This window comes from Lissotriton vulgaris, chromosome 7, assembly GCF_964263255.1.
Source record: "Lissotriton vulgaris chromosome 7, aLisVul1.2, whole genome shotgun sequence".
Classification (NCBI taxonomy): Eukaryota; Metazoa; Chordata; class Amphibia; order Caudata; family Salamandridae; genus Lissotriton; species Lissotriton vulgaris.
The window spans coordinates 1,184,481,338-1,184,496,513 of NC_141695.1; positions in this window are offsets into that span (position 1 = coordinate 1,184,481,338).

Genomic DNA, 15,176 nt, shown 5'->3' on the forward strand with positions numbered 1-15,176 from the left:
TCTTCTGATGTTGATTTGTGTGTGCCTGTGTGCAGCATGGATGGATGCATGATGGATGGATGGGTGGCTGGGTGGTGGGTGCATGCTGGGTGGGTGGATGGATGCATGATGGATGGGTGAGTGGATGGATGGGTGGATCGATGCATGGTGGATGGGTGGGTGGATATGGTTGGGTGGATGGATGGGTGGCTGGGTGGTGGGTACGTGATGGATGGGTGGATGGATGGGTGGATGGATGCATGATGGATGAGTGGGTGGATTGATGGGTGGATAGATGGATGCATGGAGGATGGGTGAATGGGTGCATGGTGGATGGGTGGCTGGGTGGCTGGGTGGTGGATAAGTGGCTGGGTGGTGGATGCATGTTGAATGGGTGGATGGATGGGTGGCTGGGTGGTGGGTGCATGATGGATGGGTGGATAGATGCATGGTGGATGGGTGGGTGGATATGGTTGGGTGGATGGGTGGCTGGTTGGTGGATGAGGGGCTGGCTGGTGGGTGCATGATGAATGGGAGGATGGATGGGTGGATGGATGGATGGATGGATGGATGGATGGATGGATGGATGGATGGATGGATGGATGGATGGATGGGTGATGGGTGCATGATGGATGGGTGGAGGGATGAGTGGATGGATGCATGATGGATGGGTGGGTGGCTGGGTGGTGGGTGCATGATGGATGGGTGGATGGATGCATGGAGGATGGATGTGTGGATATGGTTGGGTGGCTGGGTGGTGGGTGCATGATGGATGGGTGGATGTATGCATGTATAGGTGGCAAGCCAAGCTGTTATTGTGAGAAATTGTCCTAGCATATTTATTTGATGCAATGTAACCAGGAGATAAACATATACCATTGCTATGGTATATATAGAAGTAAGGGCATGACCGTAATTAGCAGAAGCACTCGCAAACGCGCACACATGCCCACAAACGTTTGCGTTCTAGTTTACATCGTATAAATGCTGTGTTTGTGAGTAAGTGAGTGTAGTTTTGTTCCTCGATCCGGCAATATCCACACAGAACACTAACTGAGATCTAAAAATCACGTGAGTGACTGTTTGCACGGGGTAACAGAACTATAATTTAAAAATTGTACTTCAAATATTATATTTCTAGAAAGGTTAATGTCATATATACAGTAGCGCATTGTAAATGCAACCTAATTCGAAGAAATACGGTAGTGTTGAAAGCTAACTTTCAAAATCGACACAGGAATACACTACACTGCTCATTACGTTACCGTGTACCGCTCAAATGGCTTATAAAAGACACAACGTAAATGCATCAGCGACAAATTTACTGTATTTTATAATATAGCAAAATTATGCAGTAAGCCTTTAAATACAAGTATTAAATAAGGGGGATTAAGCAGTGTACATCTATACGTCACCAAGTTCTGGCCAGCTTTACAGAAAGCCACCCGATAGCAGCTGTTAGAGTGACAGTTGAAGCACAGAGCATGGAACGTACCGCAGTCAACATTCTAAGGGGATTTAAAGGGAAAAAATACACTGGAATGTACCAATCAGAAATAGGCTAAGAAAACATAATACACATAGAATGATAATTAAAGCACTGTACTCAATGGGAGCTGTGGAATTTGTGTTCTGCAAGTCCAATGTCATGGAGAATAAAAAACATTTCAACCACGAGCTACAGGCGCACACAACGAGTTGTTATGGAGTGCGAGTTCATGTTCTGCAGAGTGATGTTCTGCCCAATGGAAATCAACGCATTGGCGTTGCAACAGCTATTGATGTAATAGTTGACGAGATAATGTCCTGTGCAGGGTAAAAGACGCGTGGTAAAGGCACGCGATGAAAAGGTGCGCGATGTATCATCATACATCCACGTTTTCCTCCAACTCCTCTCTAGCTTTTTGCAGTTTTTCTTTTGAGCGGCCAGTTGTTGGCTGAACCAGGTAGATCTGTTGGGAGGACTGGGTGGCTTACTATGGGTCTTTGGGGGAAACTTCAACTCTTTTTTTTTAAACATTTGTTTATTGTGATTTTCATAATACACACAAAAAAATACAACTGTAACAAAATAAAAAGTACCCCACAAAGTACCTTACACCAATATAAATACTAAATTACTAATAAGGAATAATTTGATCATAAGAATGAAAAATAAAATCAATAAGAAACAGAAGAGCCAGAACATTTAACCCGCATATTTTAAGCAATACCTATGGTAACCCGCCCCCACATGAAACTTGCTCCCCATAAACAAACATATAATGTCACAAGCCCCAAACATATCATCCCAAACTCTAACCCTAAAATGAACGCACTCCAAACACCAAACTAATTTATTGAATATAAGAAGTCGTCCCATGCCAAAAGAAAACAGTCAATGGTCACAAAGTCTCCCAAAAGGGCCCCAAACCTCATCAAATACATGGATTTGATCATGAACCCTGTATCTTGGAAGTTCATACGTAGCCAACCTATACAGCTCAGCTATCCATACCAGATGCTTGGGCACCAGTGCAGAACGCAAATGCCTTAAAATGCAGATTTTAGCCACCATAAGGACCTTTGACTTCCATCTACGCCAATGGGAAGTCGTATTATCCAGATCAACAAAGTCATGTGACAGTGCCATTTTGTCTGATTTCTCAAAAGGGATAATATTTGTTGAACTTCAACTCTGTATGTAATGTCAAGGAAGACCGCTCTCATCTCCCACTATCATGTGCCCCTGCTTATTGCAATGCCAAGGCACTGTGGTTAGGGGTACGTGATTAGGCTTTAGCAGAGTACTGGAGGGTTTAGAATGTAGGCATGAAGGAATGCTCCTGTTATTCACTGCATGCTCATTTAAACTATATTTCCAGCCTGCTATAGACCAGGAAGGAGTCCTCCAGGTCTCATATTTAGGCAAAACACTCTCAGAGCACAAACCCCTGGTGTCCATGTTTCGGTGAGGGCGAGTGCTGACCCCAATAGCTAGCTGGAAACTTCATCCACAATGGCTGAACGATCCAGTGACCCATAATATCCTGCGAAACGCTATTGAGAACTACTTCAAATTAACTTAAGGTTTGGCCACCTCGCTTGTGGTAGAAAGGGGGGTGTTTAAACTGTTGATCAGGAATGCCTTCCTCTGCACCACTATAGGAGTTTGAGGGTCACTCTTGACAGAGCTCAGGACCCTGGAGACCTACTTGTTATCTTTAGGGTGGGGGGCCACATAAAACCCAACCATGGTGCAACATCTCCAGGAGGCGTGGAAACAGCACTCCGCCATGTTGGAAAGAATTCCATGTCTGGACTTAAACTCAAACATAGAGCGTACACACGCAGAGGAAGATGGGTGGGCCACCTCCTGGTGTGGCTTATTAGACCTCGACAACCCCCTCAAACGTGCTTTCCATTGGGACGGAGGAAGGGCATGAAGTCAACATGCAGGCAGATATCAACACAGCCTTTTATCCCTAGTACCAGCCATTCCACTCAGTCCCCATCCCTGCAGATGTGGAACCAATAGAGTTTTCTATGTGATTTCCAACAATGCCCTTACATGTCCTGGAGAGACTAACAGCCTCAATCACAATACAGGACATTAGGGAAACAATTCATCAATTACAAACGAGCAAGATACCAGGTTCCGATGGCCTCCTGGTTGAGTTCTATATAGCTTTTGCCACTAAATTATTCCTCCAATGAGAAAAATTATACAAGGTGGCTTTGGATACTGGTAGTCTTCCCGGTATGACAAATGAGGCATTACTGATATCATTCCTAAAGCTGAGATGGCCACCAGCCATCTTGTCTTCCTACCGCTCAATCTTCCAGCCCTTCCCTCGTAGCTCCATAGTGACCAGAATGGGTTCATCCCGGGACAGAACACATTCCTGAACATAAGTGGTTTTATTAAGTGATGAAACAGGTCCTTGAGGTGTGGCCACAGCCAGCATGCGTGGCCTTAGACCTCCAACAAGCATTTGACACCTTTCGGTGGCCCTATCTGTTCCGAATCCTAAGGTGCTTTGGCATATCACACCTCATGCTAAATGGTTCAGACTTCTGTATGAGGCACCCACAGCCATGGCAAGGACAGGATAATATATATCCGCCCCATATAAAATCTCAAGAGATACGAGGCAGGGATCCCCACTATATCCCATGCTATTTGTGCTTGCCATTCAGCACCTAGCTATGTGGCTAAGGTGTGACAGCCTGACCATGGGATTGCAGCTCGGAAACATGGTGCAAACAGTAACGCTTTATGCAGATTATATGCTGGTGTATATCAGGACAACTACCAAAAACAATTGCCAAAGCTGCTACTACTTATCAGACTTGATCCAAGAGGATATAAGAACAATGCATCACTATAACCTCAAGCTTATGAATTGCTTTTTTATGTTATCAACTTATTTCATTTTCTTTAGAAAAAAATGCTTTATCATTTTCTTATATATACAAAAAACATTGCACAAAAACCCACAAATTGACTGTACATAATACCAAAGAATACAACACAATCATATCCAACAATCTTCTCCAAACATACTACATTCATACCCAAGCCATATAGTCCTTCATATACAATAAACCAAACATAAAATTACAAATACCACGGAAATGTTGTCCTACAAGGTGCACATATATACATTTCTAACATTCAAAAGAAATTTATCAAGTTTGCACTAATCCTACTGTTAGCCTATTAACTAAACCTACTCCTAATTGAACACAAAATTGGGTTTGGTTTATCTTAAGGTCTACGTGTTTCAAACCCCTCTGTTCCTTGGGGTTCTCATCAGGACCAAACATTCACTATATGGCTTGGGTATGAATGTAGTATGTTTGGAGAAGATTGTTGGATGTGATTGTCTTGTATTCTTTGGTATTATGTACAGTCAATTTGTGGGTTTTTGTGAAATGTTTTTTGTATATATAAGAAAATAAGTTGATAAAATAAAAAAGCAATTCATAAGCTTGAGGTCATAGTGATGCATTGTTCTTATATCCTCTTGGATCAAGTCTAATAAGTAGTAGCTGCATTGGCCGTTGTTTTTGGTAGTTGTTCTAGTGTGCTCAGCCTTGCTGCTTATGAGCCAGACCCTTTTTTGGTGTTTAGGTGTATATCAGGGACATGGAGGCCGACTTCATTCACATTTGTGTGGGGCTTGATGGTTTCGGACATATCTCATGGTTAAAATTCAACCCCATGCAATCTCCAATCTTCCCATTGACACCAGCCGTGAGCTGTAAATGCTCCCAGATTAAATTTTGGACTACGTTGCTGATATCTGTCCTGATCCGCATAGCTGTCTGTAAGATAATGATGTCCTTTATACTTCTTTATTATGTTATGAACCTTCCGCTAGAGATAACAAAATCCTTCTTCGGGCAATTGGACTCCTTTATAGCACTCAATAAACTCAAACTACCTCCAGATGAGGGAGGATGTGGGGGCATCATATTTCTACTGTTATTATTTGGCAGCCCAACTGTAGTGGCCAACTAGATTGCTGGTGGGCATACACCTTCAAGAAGCAGGGTATTCAACTGTTCAAATACGAGATGGGTCACTGAACCTGCAGTTTCTTCCAGCAAAAGGGAGAAGCAACCAGACCACACTCCTGGTGGCTAACGCCACCGCATAATACACAAAAGGCTTCACCTACACAGGTACATCACTCCCATTAGCCCCCGCTCTAAGGTCTACACACTCTGGGAGACTTATATCAGGAGGGAAGGCTTATGGACCTCCAGGAGCTACATGAACGGTTCACACACAGCTAGGTCCTTTGGTATTGGGATAAGGAATACATTAAACAGTGTTGGAACATCATCCTAAGCATACCTCCGGCTAATACCCCTTTTTAGGCACTACACACCATGGGGCACGGTCCTAGGTTATAAAATCTGGTTTTATAGGGGAATCTGAGAGCACACCAACATATTGTTGCAACCTCTGAGGGAGGTATGAGAGGACAACTTGGAGAAGCCATATGATGACAAAGAATGGCAAAGGGCCCTGGGATATCCTTGAAAGGTCTCGATAATGTGATATTTTTCTTCATAAATATTCTCCATATGGCCTATCTAACACCAGAAAAAATAGGTAGCCTCTTTCCCGGGGTGCGTACTGATTGCACGCACTGCGATAAAACTAGCATCCTCTACCCACCGCGCAGCGGACGCATGTAAGCAGTTTAAGTCCTCACGGACAGACTTTGTTTGGGGGCACCCTGTTTTTAAACGTTTTAAAAATAACTGATAATACATCGCTGATGTTTGCTTGATAATTTGCACATTTCATGTTTTAATTTTGGTTCTACCTTATTCTTGTGAAGCCTCTTGCTGTAGGGTCCCGCCTCACACCCTGGTCCGCCGCGGTCTATACCGACTGTTGTGGAGGGTGTAGGAGGCTCCATTGCTACTCTGTTGGCTGGCGAGGGGCGGAGACACGTGGGTCAGCGCTCTAGTGCGCAAAGCCCATAAAACTGCCATGCTCTACCTCTACGTAGCGGACGCATATAAGCAGTTTAAGTCCTCACGGACAGACTTTGCTTGGGGGCACTCTGTTTTTAAACATTTTAAAAATAACTGATAAATACATCGCTGATGTTTGCTTGCTAATTTGCACATTTCATGTTTTAATTTTGGTCTACCTTACTCTTGTGAAGCATCTTGCTGTAGGGTCCCGCCTGACACCCTGGTCCACCACGGTCTATACCGATTGTTGTGGAGGGTGTAGGAGGCTCCATTGCTCCTCTGCTGGCTGGCTAGGGGCGGAGACACGTGGGTCAGCGCTCTAGTGCGCAAAGCCCATAAAACTGCCGTGCTCTACCTCCGCGTAGCGGACGCGTGTTGGCGCACCAAAGGCAAGCCCATCTGCGCCCGTCCGTGGCCGGCCGGAGCAAGGGGTCACAACCCCTGCCCGTATTCTACCGCATCTTAGGAGCTATAGCCCCCATTCTCCCCATAATCTGCAGGAAAAAACCCTGCTAGCTGCCAACATGTTTAGAATGTGGCAAATAAACATACAACCTGCACACACTGCGGATTTCATTTTCAACCCACCTTTGACACTAAAAAATTCAGCGCAATATGTACCTCCTAAATTGCAGGTCACTCCCCAGACACTTCACAGGAAATGCCATCCTCCTGGAGGAACTTACCCCAGATGCTCTCTTCCTGACAGAGACCTGGCTCCATGCAGAGTCAGAACTTGATCTTGTTCAGATCCTCCCTCAGGGATACCGCATACAGCGAGCAAACCGCAAAGAGGGCAGAGGGGGAGGCTTAGCGGTCATCTTTAAGGATAGTTATAGGTGCCGCCATTCTTTGAACTTGATACCAGACCTAATCTGCTCCCATTTCGTTAGCTTCTAAAAACTCTTCTTTTTAATAAACCTATATAGCTTCAACTGTTTTCCCTGCACGTGTTGTCAGCAGCGCTAGCTCGTCTAAGGATAGCTATTGCGCTCAATAAATTGACTTTTCATTTTATTTCATTTCTTCACCAGCGAATTTTCCAGCATGTGGTGTGTGACTGCCCTCACTGAGTTAATATTGGGATACTGTCTAGAGTACAATAGCAGGGGTCACGGAAAAACCACGCTTGACCACTAATGAGGCCTGTCTGTTGAGCACATCACCGAGACCCACCAGAACCAAGGTTAAACGAGATTTTCCAACTTCCTGTTTCTCATGGCTAAGCACTGTATCACCATGAGATAGGAATCTGCACCCCCACCATCGGGTGAGTCCTGGCGCAAGGAAGTCCAGTACTGGGATGAAGCAGAGGGCAGGGCAATTCACTGGGAGGAGAACAGAGATCTGCGACAATGCCCCAAAGCTGATCAGAGGGATGTGCTGGTACAGGACCTTAAATCATATGGCAAGGAGAGTGACAGACCTTCACAATTTGTGGATTGCCAAGAAACAATCCTGGGAGGCACCTGTTCTCACTCACTGGTATCAGTGGCGTAGCTAGGCATTAAACCGCATGTTGCAGCCCCTGCATTTGCCACCCTTAGTGGCCTGATCAAAGAGTTGTGCTGCCGATTCTTGCATCCGCGACGGCCGCATTTAAGAGTGGGGGGGGGGCTAATTATAATAACTGATTGTATGCGTTAATATTGTTACTCTAGAAGTAATCTTAAAGAGAGGAAAAGGGGAGGTGTGACTAGAAAAATTCTCACTTTAAACAGACGCTGCAGTCTCCCACTTCACATGCCCCCCCCCCCCCCAAATTTGTGCCGCCAGGGGCTTTCTGCCCCCACCACCCTCCTAGCAATGCCACTGCCTGGCATGGAAGGGAATAAATTCCTCCCACACAGATAGGTCTCCCTGCTGCTGCGACAGACCCTGGCCAGGAATGTCCCTAAATCCCCCCCTCTGCACATAAGTCCAAACTTTGCAAGGTTTTGGAGAGGGATAACTTGGAGCATCACAAAAAAACTACATTGTCACTTTTGTTGCTTTATGTTGTTTGGAGAGGGGAAGTTAGGTTGGGTAGATTATGGTGTACCAGCCAGAGATATTCTGCAGACGCTGTGCATTCCGTGTCCTTCATATGCTGTACGGCTGGAAGACAACTTATCATGCTCCCTTAGGGCATGTATAGCACTTTTTATGTATACATCTCACATGCAGTTTATTGGAAATAACACAACAAAAAATAACATTTGTTTTTTTAACAATGATATAACCCAGAATTGTCTTAATTGCAATTATGACTTCATTTGATAAAAATAGTCAACCCAGGGCTTCTCCAAAATCCATGCAGTGGGTCAACTAAAATCCCACAATCCCTTCAGCATAATGTGTTATCTGAACATGTATTGTTGCTTAGCAAGGTTTTACCACGTGTATAGCTTGTAGAGAAATTGATAATGTACGTCTTCATTAATTAAACATCAGGCGTTATTGGCAATGTCAACAAAGAGCACTGGCTGTTCAGCCTCTGATGTTCATCTCCGCCATACTGGTTCCCATTTCTTGTGGTACAACCATTCGATGTTTGAAGGAAAAGTGAGTTATAAATTGAAGCTATCATACAATCAGAGGCAAGCAATGCATTTGTAAATGTCTTTAAAAATTCATGTTGAATGAGGGGCTACCTTATCTGTGGATGCATCGCCTAGTACCGCAATTGTACATGTCTCAGCCTGTCCCTATATTTTAGGGTAGAATCTCATTTGCATTGCTCACTGATTTATTGGTGCCCTTATGGAGCATGTCCAAGAAGATTTGTCTCCATCCAACCCTCGAGCAGTCAAAAGGATCTTCCTACCCTGGCTGGAAAGAAGTCGGTATAGGCATAAATATGCAGGGAACTGTATTCAGTTTCATTTTAGTGGAAACGTTGTACGAGTGTTTGGACATCTAATAGAACCCACACCACATGTGTCTGTCCCAGGTGTACCCATATGTTATCTTTGTGTCATCCATCTCTCTCAGCCAGTACTATCAGTTTGGTTGTCTAATCAAATATTTAAAACGTTGGAATGAAAAGGTCTCCATGGGATTTAGGAATTGCAGCAATTTAGCCAGCCGTGTCTGGCCTTCTTCCCCCCAGTATGAACTTGAAGCAGGTTATTATAGAAACTCGAATTGGTTGGCACCAGAAAGGACTGGAAGGAGTAAAGGGTGCTTGGGAGGATGCTCTTCTTTAAGAGTTTAGGGCCTAGATGTAGGTAATTTCATTTTACCACTTCTTAAATACCGAGCTTTACCGATTCGGTATTTAAGAAGTGGTAAAATAGAGGGGCGGGATGTAGGTATTACAGAATCGGTAAATACCGAATCGTTAAGATTCGGTATTTACCATTCTGTAAATACTGATTCGGTAATGCCCCTTGATTCCTATGGGCATTGAAGCCATTAGGAATCAATGGGCATTACCTAATCGGTATTTACAGAATTGGTAAATACCGATTCCAGCAAGGGTGCAGGAGGTGTCACTTTGACACCCTCTAGCACCCCAAATACAGGCTTGTGTGCAATGTGGCACACATACATGCCCTAAGGGCATGTCTGTGTGTCACATTGCACAGGTGTGCATGCACAGATGTGCATGCACACCTGAATTCGGTATTTTACCACCTAATAGGATTGTGTGGTAAAATACCGACTCTTAAGGGCCTGTGGCACTGTAAACTGTGCCACCTAAACTTGTAATTACAGAATCTGTATATTTACCGATTCGGTAATTTACTGAATCGGTAATTTTACCGAATCGGTAAATATACCGATTCTGTATTTTTCAGCCCCCTACATCTGAAAACCCTAATACCGGTCAGAAACGGCCGAAATCGGCCGTTTCAGACCGGTATTAGGGCTCCTACATCTGGCCCTAGATGTCCCAAACAGGAAAGGTGTAGAGGTGTCACTTTGGGAAATTACTTCTAACATTGGATAATAAACTCGGTCAGTTGTCTTTGCCAGCAGTAGATAGCAACTTAGTAGGTTGTATCCCTTGGTACACATCATTAGAGACCCACTGAAATGGGCACAGTTCCTTAATTTGGATTACCAAATTTGCGTCAATGGTCATGCCTCAGAATGTCCCATGTTTATCTTATAACTTGAAGCCTTCTTAAACCAATCCAGTTGTTTAATTAGATGCGGAGTCGTAAAGCTAGGGAGATCCCAAAGTTAGTAGCACATTATCAGTAAAGCAGGTGAGATTGTGTGTAGCCCCCAAAGCGTATCCCCTTGTTTCAAGTGTTAATGGTGGAGCACGGAGTTCTTTACTAAGTGCAAACAGGAGTAGTGATAGTAGGAAACACTGTCTAATGTACTGTCTATGTTCATTTAGATAGAAGTCTAGCTATTGAGGTTAATCCCAGCTGAAGGGTATGCATAATGAGTAGACAGCCACATAGTGAAATATTATTCAAATCAAGAATCCATGAACGAAAAAGACAGTTGACCCCTTGAAGGCTTTATACACATTATAACAGAACAGTATTGCAGACTATCTCTTCCTCTTGATTTTCTCTTCAATGGGATATTGATGTGCTTTACCGGCCCATGTAATAAGTCAGGAAGTATCACATATAGACTATTAGCATTCATCTTTTAAAGATTTGCATATCAATCAGTCAATCAATCAGGGCATTTTCAGCGCGCTACTCACCCGTAAGGGTCTCAGGGCGCTGAGGGGGGATCCGCAGATCCGTTCAGCCGAAGAGCCAGGTCTTGAGAGTCTTCCTGAAGGTGTTCAGGGAGGGGCGTGCCTGATGTCTGCCGTGAGCTCGTTCCAAATTTTGGCCACAATGTGAGAGAAGGATCTTCATCCTGCTCTGGCTCTATGGACAAGCATGGTTTTGGCCTGTGCAAGGTTGAAAGATCGGAGGTTCCTTTTGGGTACGTGGAAGTTGTCTGGGGTTGAGGTATTCGGGTCCGGTGTTTTGTAGGCATTTGTAGGCATCGGTGAGGATTTTTAAAGTGACTCTTTTCTCCACGGGGATCCAGTGGAACCCTCGTAGGTGTTGGCTAATGTGTTCGTGTCGGGGGGTGCCGAGGACAAGTTTGGCGGCGGTGTTCTGTATCGTTTGAGGTTTGCGGAGTAGGGACTTGTTTATGTCGGCCTAGAGTGCCTTTCCATAGTCGAGTCTGCTAGTGATGAGAGCATGGGTGACTGTCTTCTGTGACTCAGGGGGTATCCACTTGAAAGTCTTTCAGTGTATTCGAAGGGTGTGGAAGCAGCTGGAGGTGACAGTGTTGACCTGTCGGTTCATGGTGAGGGATGAGTCGAGTATGATGCTGAGGTTTTTGGGATGGTCCGAGGGGGTCGGTGGGCTTCCGAGGGCAGTCAGCCACCTTGTGTTGTCCCATGCTGGGGGGATGGCTCCAAGGACGAGGTCTTCCGTCTTCTCTGCGTTGAGCTTAAGGCAGCAGTTGGCCATCTATATTGCTACTTCCTGCATCACTTTTTGGAAGTTGAGTCTGACGGGGCGGGGTGTTTGGTGAGGGAGAGGATGAGCTGGGTGTCGTCAGCGTAGGATACGATGTTGAGGCCGTTTTGTCAGAGATGGCGGTGAGGGGGGCCATGTAGACGTTGAAGAGGGTCGGGCTCAGTGACGAGCCCTGTGGGACTCCGCATGTGATGTTCATGAGATCGGAGTGGAAGGGTGGCAGTCGGATTCTTTGGCTTCTTCCGGTGAGGAATGATCGTATCCAGTCTAGGTCTGTTCCTTGTATGCAAGCGTCATGTAGTTTGGCGATGAGTGTGCGGTCGGAGACGGTGTTGAAGGCTGCTGATAGGTCGAGTAGGATGAGAGCTGCGGAGTGTCCTTGGTCCAGGAGGATATGGATGTCATCCGTGGCGGTGAGTAGGGCAGTCTTGTTGCTGTGGTTGCTCAGGAATCCGGATTGGGACGGGTTGTGGAAGGCGTTATTTTCGATGAATCATGTCAGTACCCTGTTGACTGTTTTCTCTGCCACTTTGGCTGTGAAGGGGAGGAGTGAGATGGGCCGGTAGTTCTTGAGGTCGGTGGGGTCAGCTGTGGGCTTCTTGAGCAGGGGCCTGACTTCTGCGTGTTTCCAGTCGTCTGGGAAGGTGCCAGTTTCAAAGATGGTGTTGATGATGTGTGGTCGTTTGTGCATGATGGCGGCTCTGTGGTAGATGTGGGGGGTCAGGGGTCCGTTGGGACCCTGGAATGGATTGTAACAACAAAAAGTGGGGTTGGGGTCCCATGGAATCAACTTTATAAACATGCGAGAAGAAATTTCCCCTTTAGACAGAATAAACAACAAACTATCTCCTCGGGTCTTAATAATGCACCATAGGCCTATGCTGGGCTCTTAAATGCGGTCTAGATCTAAACTCTCTCATCAGACATCCAACAAAAAAATGTATGTGAACAGCATCAAAAAATAACGATAAGGGGGAATTTATCCCTTAAGGACTAGAACCCTCACTCACCCATAGGTGGCATGCCTCATCATATGGGTTCCTCCTCACAAGTAGGAAAACCTAGTCCTACTGGGAGCTACAACTTCTTCACTGTGATGAAGGAGCTCAGAGATGTTTTCTTTCAGTTATTGCTATGGGGGAAGGATGCTAAATCCCATATGTGAGCCTCAAGGAGTGACGCCGCACCCTCGTCACTCATCACAGTGAGAAGTCGTAGCTCCCAGTAGGACTAGGTTTTCCTACTGGTGAAGATAGTTTGTTGTTTACCCCTGAATGGATGCCTTTCATGGTCAAGGTGGTGTCTTCGGCCGTGATCGGAGTCCAGGTGAAGATAATGGGCTGGCTGGTGTGTCTGGGGCTCAGGCCAGCTTTGGCACCTGGTGGGTGGTTGGCGAAGTTGTAGTAGAGGTTTTTGATCTTGAGGTGGAAAAAGGTTCCAAGCTTGTTGCAGAGGTCTTTTGACGGGGTGATGTCTGTGGCTCCGCTGCAGAGGTTGGTGAATTCCTGAATGACAGTGTTGTGTTCATATGTTAATCCTCGCGCTTGCCTCGCGCTTGTATTCATGTGTGCACACTCGCGCTTGCCTCGCGGGGGTATTTCCTTTCAATTGTATCTCGTGATTTGTATTCATTCAAAATGTATATGTCTCGCTACACAGTGCAGTTTGTTAATGTACCATTCCATGCTGTTCAGTTACTGGAGATCAGTTACTACTGTTGTACGGAGCCATCGGATGTGTACCAGGGAGTGCTTCCTATCTTGGAATAAACCTACTTTCTAATACCAACTGCTTCCTTGGAAACTGATTTAACAATTTGGCGACGAGGGACGGAGCATTTACGGACCATTTGGAAGCATTTCCTGACATCTAATTTAATTTAATTTATTTACGATGGATACTGAACACGTTATTGAATACTAACGCATGCTTCAATACTTTCAACTTGAACGGATATTGACTACAAACAAGTCGGACGGACACCGATCTACTGTGGTTTGATATTCATTTATTTAACCTTTTCTACGCACCTCTATTCGTCTTTTCCTCAGCTCTCTGCCGCGCTGTGTGTGCGCGAACACTTTCTTCATACCAGTACAGACGTGTGGATGATTGTGTGCGGAAGCGATTAGTGCATTTCCGTGAGACGCTACTCTCCGGCTGCTCTTTAATGAAAAGTAAAGAGGTGACTTCTTTTTCCTCCGTTTGCTACCAAATACCAGTTTTTTTTTTAAAAAACGGCAAATACATTTCATTACCTACGGAGTGAGAGGAGAAGATAGAAAGGTGATCTCTTCGTTTTTTTTTGTTTTATTCAATTACAATACCGAATGGAAACAGGAAAACATCATTCTTCTTGAAGGAACATGTGACTATTCATTTTTCTTCATCAACCATTTACAAGTACTTTGTTTTTCTTCATTGGATTCTCCCATCTAACTTTCATGAATATATATTTAATGATTTTTATTATTTATTTATTAATTTGAGAGCAAGATATACTATTTGGTAACACTGAATTGGTAACACTGAGTGTTGGTTAAGCTCTTATTCCTTTCCATTATGTGTGCACAAGGCTATACTCTTTCTCCACCACAAAGTTATTGGTCAGCAGGTGGTTCTCCTTGTATGCCTTGGATAGAATGGAAGGCTTATTTTTTAAATTACATAGAAACTTTAGATGCCAATGGAAAGATGAAAGCTCCTGAAAAGAAAGGCATTTTCTTACATTCTTTAGGACCAGAGGGACTAAAAGCCTTTAATCAATTGCCTACATCACAAGCCAGTGGTGATATGAATGTTTTTGATAAGGCTATATATGATTTTGATAAATATTGTTCTCCTAAAGTATGTATAGGAATTTCTAGATTTAAGTTTTTCCAGAGAAAACAATTAACTGAAGAATCTGTTGACAATTTTGTATCTTCTTTAAAAACTCTAGCATTAGATTGTAAATTTGGCAACTTACAAGAAGATCTAATTAGAGATCAGGTTGTTATGCACTCAAAAAATGAAACTATACAAGAAAGATTATGGATCAATGGTGATGAGAACTTAGATTTTGTTGTATCCATTGTAAGAAAAGCAGAACTGTCTTGTAGGAGTGCACAACAAGTTAAAGGGAAGGAAACTTCTGTCAGTAAAGATATTGTTTCGAAGATTAATCAAAAGTATGATAACAAAAATAGAGATTCTTCTAAAAAGAAACAAATATTTTCCTCAAAAGGAAATCCTGAGGACTCCAAAAGTAACTTAAAGTGTTTTAGGTGCAACAGTAAGTCA